General features: G+C 35.8%; 1 non-coding gene across 1 annotated transcript; it reads right to left on the bottom strand.

Moving 5' to 3' along the window:
* Positions 1 to 2,802: 2,802 nt before the first annotated feature.
* On the bottom strand, positions 2,803 to 2,909 carry LOC141715559 (small nucleolar RNA R71). Its single transcript, XR_012572316.1, has one exon. It is a non-coding gene; the product is annotated as a small nucleolar RNA R71 (small nucleolar RNA).
* Positions 2,910 to 5,896: the final 2,987 nt, after the last annotated feature.

Genomic DNA, 5,896 nt, shown 5'->3' with positions numbered 1-5,896 from the left:
GATTAACGTTAAAGCTCAGACGATGTTACGGCAAGGAATAGGAGCATATTTAGTGCATATGGTAGATGTCCACAAATAAACACATAGGATTAAAGAGATCCCCGTGGTTGACAAGTTTTTGAATGTGTTTCCAGATGAATTACTTGAACTACCCCCGACACAAAGATAGAATTATCTATTGATTTAGCACCTGGAACTAATTTTATGTTGAAGGAACTGCACAGAATGGCACCAGTGGATATGAAGGAACTAGAAAATCAACTGAAGACCATGATTGATAGGTTTTAGGGTAGTACTCCTGAGGGGGAGCTATCTAAATCCTCGTCTATTTGATTGGAGGTTCCTCATAAGGGAACAACTCCCTCAAAACCCTAGCTAAGATTGCCTTAACAATTGGATCTAGGAGTCCAATTTCCAATGACCCTGTTATAGGGGAGGCTGGTCTAGCACATTCAAGTGCCAGCTCTTTGCCAGAAGAGAAATGGTTTGAGGCCATGGTACATGACAGTAACCTGGTCAAATCCCCTCCAATTTAATTGGAGGTTCCCATTGTTGGTGAACAATACACTGACACAACCACATTATCTATTGTGAGTCAAACTGTGGTATCTGTCACAAATAATATTCCTTAACCCCAACCATCTACCTCAACTCACACAGACCTACAATCTACAACCAACCCTACTCAACAACCCTCACACCTAATCTCCTAGTGGCTCCAGGATGCTCATGCTCAACTAATCACAGTAAATGACCTTATGGTAGTGATAAGTGGCATTTATATCCACTTAGAATGCTTCGTAAAGGCTGGAATTGGTGTTTTGTGCTCAAGATGTTTGTGTTTTTTATGTGTTTTCGTAGTGTTTTACATTTCAGAGCATATTCGAAAGAAGGAATGGATATTGCATGTTTTATATTTAAAAGAATGTTGGGATGGAACCTCGGTCGATTGTGCACAAGAAACCAGCACGAGAAGGTCAAGAAAGCAGAAAAATTCAGCTTTTCCAGAAGCTCAGGGCGGCCGCACTGGTCTTGGGAGCGGCCACGCCCATTTGGCAGGAATTGAGCATCCGCGCTATGTCGGGATTTCAGAATCCTGATTCTTTTATAAGATTGATTTGTTGGACTCCTGATCTGTTGGGATGGTATTTAAAGACTTCTAAAAGACATTTTTCATATAGAAGAGCAAGGAGATAGCATCAAGAAGACCTAATAGCATAATACAAAGAAGGAAAAAAATATCTTATTTTTACTTATAATTCTTCACTTAAGTTATAATCTTGGATTCTTGTTTTCTTTGTTATTTGAACCTAATACTCTTGTTAACGTATTTTTTATTATTATTCAGTTATTTTAGACTTAGTTTATCTTAGTTATTTACTACGCTTTCATTGGAACCCATGGTGACGATGAGTTCGGTTATGAACTAATCGTTGTCGTGGGGTTCTAATGGATTTACTTATGGATTTCTATGGTTAATTTTTTTAGACCTAAGTGTGTGGTGATTATATGATATCCTAGTATTGGTTGTGTATATTCGTCTTCTGTGTGTCACGAACATATAAGATAGTTTGTTAATCTCTACTGAAGAGATAGTGAATATAGAGATTTAGAACTTTCCATGCAAGCATTGGTTCATGTATTTATTATGCATGATTCGTATGTAATTTTAACCATCTTACAGTCCCTATGTAATCATGATAGATAACTTGTTCATTAAACCTTTATGTTATCAAATTCTATAGACATAGAGGGTCTCAACATAATTGGTGTCTATTCAGCTTCTATCTCTTTTGTGGATGTCTGGTAGTAGGGTATTCGTGCAACGAAAGTTGGCATTTACTAATTTTGTGTTATCTGATTAGTTCTCACCACCATTACATCCTAAGGTTAAGAACAATGACTTTGAATGAAGCATTTAATGAAGTTAGAATCCCATGTTTGTCTCATATAGTTAATTCAATCACTTTTATTCTTATTTAATTGCATGTTAGTTTAATCTTTATTATAAACATCTCAACTTGTTATTGTCTTAGCATTGAGTGATAGCCATACCAGGTGCATAATCTAAAGTTAACTAAAAAGAGTGTATGTGGGTACGAATCTGATTTTTATCTTATATTACTTGTGAATGTGTATACTTGCGTTTAATTTTAGCGCGTGTTTTCACCCTAACAAGTTTTTGGCTCGGCTGTCGGGGACTCGGTGTTAATTTAGTTTATGTGATTGACATCAGTGGTCGTTAAAGTTCACCGACTCGGATATTTTACTTACTTGTTTACCTTGTTGGTGTTTCAGGTATTCTAGAGGGTGTGTATGGGAACACGTTCTCAATCTCGTAAGGAAGCACTGGAAGAAGTTAAAGTAGTTTTTGAAAAAGTTGAGAAAGTTGAAGAAGAAGCAATCATTATAATGGGAGATCAAGCAGCGAATGCGAAAGTTTTGATGGATTTTTCTTAATCGTAGATCAATGACATTCAATCTAGAATTATCAGGCCAGCCAACATAGCTAACACCTTTGAAATCTAGTCTAGCATGATTCAGATGGTGCATAATTCAGTCCAGTTTGGGGGTTCTCCAACGGAAGATCCCAACATGCATATTAGATATTTTATCGAGATTTGCGATACTTTCAAGTTCAATAATATTTCTGAAGATGCTATTAAGCTGAGGCTTTTCCCATTTGCTCTGAGGGATAAAGCTAAGTGCTAGTTACATTCTCTACCAGCAGGTTCTATCACTACTTGGGAAGATCTTTCTCATAAGTTTCTTACTAAATTCTTCCTTATGGTAAAGACATCTACAATCAGGAACGCTCTTACTCAATTTTCGCAACAATCGAGATAGTCTTTATGTGATGCTTGTGAGCATTATAAAGAGATGCTTAGGAAGTGTCCTCATCATGTAATGCTAGACTGGATGATTATCAATTGCTTTTATAATGGTTTGGGAGCACAGTCTAGACCCTGCTTGATACAGCATCAGGTGGAGCCTTATGGGATAAGAGCTACGATGAAGCTTATGAGTTGATTCAACTGATGGCTACTAATGAATACCATAACCCAACTCAGAGACTACCTCAAGGCAAGGTAGCAGAAATTCTGGAGGTGGATACAGCTACTGCTATAGCTGCTCAGCTTAAGGCTTTAATGATGAAGGTGGATTCTTTGGCTAATTATGGAGTAAATAAGATCATAATTGTTTATGAGCTTTGTGCTAGTGTGCATAAAACTGAGCAGTGTGCTATTTCTAGTGAATCAGCTCAGTTTGTAAGCAACTTTCAGAGGTCGCAACAACCAGTTCCAGCCACTTATCATCCCAACAACCGCAATTATCCTAACTTCAACTGGATCAACAATCAGAATGCGGTGCAACAGCCTTATCAGCAGTATGTAGCAAAGTAATTCAACCCTCCTGGTTTTCAACAACCGCAATATACACCAAGACAACAACTCTAACTTTAACAACGTCCGAATGGAAGTACAAGTCAATCTAATGAAAAATCTGAATTGGAGTAGTTGAGGCTCATGTGCAAGGGCCAACCGGTTTCTATCAAGACCCCGGAGAATTAAATTGGGCAGATTGCCAATTCTTGTTGAATCGACAACTTGGTACACTCCGTAGTGACACAGAAGTTCCAGGCAAGAGAGAAACAAAAGAGCAGGTTAAGGCAATTACATTGAGGTCTAGGAAGGTTGCAAGCCCTGAAAAATCTCACATTTCAGAAAATAAAGTTGTGAAGAAGGAAATTCTCAAATGGCTAGATGCAGGGATCATCTAACCTATTTCTGACAGTTCTTGGGTAAGCCCGGTTCAGTGTGTGCCGAAGAAAGGAGGCATCACCGTGATTGCTAATGAAAAGAATGAGCTCATTCATACACTAGTACAAAAATTACTTTCTACAACATAGGTTTAGCGTCATTTCTTTAAAGAACTGACGCCTAAAGGTATTTCCTACGTCGGTTGCAAGATTGACCGACGCAAATAGGTATATGTGCACGACATTTGGTGTCGGTTATTAATTTAACCGACGCTAAAAGTGTTAATACCGTCGGTTCTGTAAGTAACCGTCGCTTAAAAGTATTTATGGTGTCGCCGTTTACGACCGACGCTAAAATGTATGCTTTGTGCTACGGGCTTCTAGTTGGCCGACGCTATAAATTTCTGCTTTATGCTACGGGCTTTAATTTAACCGACGCTAAAAGTATTAGAGTAAAAAATTAATTGGACCACGGATGTCAGGACAATGAAGGTGTTCTTTTAAATTTTTTATTTTTTTATAATTATTTTTTAATCACATATTTATCTCACAATCTTTTTTAATTTGAGTTTTGATATATTTGCTAAAGTTAAAAGACTTCCAAAAATAATATTTTTTTTTGTTTTTTTATATCCAAATGTTAAATAAAATAAAAGTAATAATATTTCTATGTTGTTGATATTCACACAATATTGAATTTTGTTTACTCCGTTTCAAAAATAAATGACCACTTTTATGAAAAAATTTGTTTCAAATTAGTTGGCTACTTCAACTTTTCAATTAATTTTCAAACACTAATATCTAGTTTTATTTTCCAAAATCTATTCCATGTCATACATCTTCAATTTATATTATTTATATTTTTTATATCAACTTTGTTTCACAAAATATATTTTTTTAATACAATTTTTTTTGATTGGGTCTTTAATACAATTAAAATTGATACAAGTATTACTTTTATATAAACATTGACTTTCTTCATATACAGAATTTTATGTAACTCAAACTTAAAAAAATTTTATGAAGAAAAAAATAATGATTAATCTCAAAATAATGAGTAAAATAAGTTTTAAAAAAAGGAAAAAAGAGGGTGAAATAGTGAGGATGTCCTGTGTTTGTTCAATTTTAAACTAAGAGAAGTACTCCACTCCGCTCCACTCCGATAGATACCCATCTTTACATGCCCCGGTTCTCTACTCAGGTATTGACCACTCCGATAGATACCCATCTTTTCGTGCCCCAGTTAAGTGTGATAGTTCCCGATTGAAGAGCTTAAGACTTCTGCACTCCTTCTCATGTCTCTCTCCCGCACTCTCCCTCTCTCTCGCACTCTCCCTCTCTGGCACTCCCCTATATATACGTATATACACGCTGATATTACTTTTTTGTTCATTTTCACAGCCTATTTACCTAATTGAATTCATATCTTCTCCTGTGTTAGCCCTGCTTCACTGTGGTTGCAGAAGTTTAATTCGTTTGATGCTAATAGAATTCCTGATGTTGCTATTTTGAATATTACTGTTAATTGTTCTTGTGGTGATAAGAAGGTTTCTAAGGATTATGGATTGTTCGTTACATATCAGCTTGGGCCCGGGGATAGTTTGGGATCTGTTGTCAGTGATGTGAAATTTGGAGCAAGATCAGGGGTGGATGGTGCAAATTTGTTGAGGAGGTATAATCCTGGTGTTGATTTTAGTGCACGGAGAGGAATTGTTTATGTTCCTGGCAAAGATGATCTTTCGGTTTTTGGGAGCTTGAATTTTTTTTTATATTAATGTCGATAGAATTAAGCATCTGTTTTAGAATTATAGGGCTTTGTGTAAAGATTCATTTGGTAGTAATTAGTCTATATGTATGTTGTATGTTTCCTTAGAAGCTGGTAATTTAGTCTTTATAATTACTGATAGTTTTAGGGATATTTGCAAGTGTAGCTGAATTCTAGGTACTTTATTTTTTTGTTTTTATTGAACATGTATTTCTAAAGTTGTATTTTCACTTTTGCAGATCTAAATGAAAATTTTGTACCCTTCAAATCAAGTTAGCTTATCTATATTTCTGATTTGAGAGTGCTATATATTATAACTTGCTTTGTCATGGTTAATTTTTGTGTTAATTAACATCAGATTCGGTTTTGTT

Source organism: Apium graveolens, chromosome 3 (assembly GCF_009905375.1).
Source record: "Apium graveolens cultivar Ventura chromosome 3, ASM990537v1, whole genome shotgun sequence".
Taxonomy (NCBI): Eukaryota; Viridiplantae; Streptophyta; class Magnoliopsida; order Apiales; family Apiaceae; genus Apium; species Apium graveolens.
This window is presented reverse-complemented; position numbering and strand designations above follow the sequence as displayed.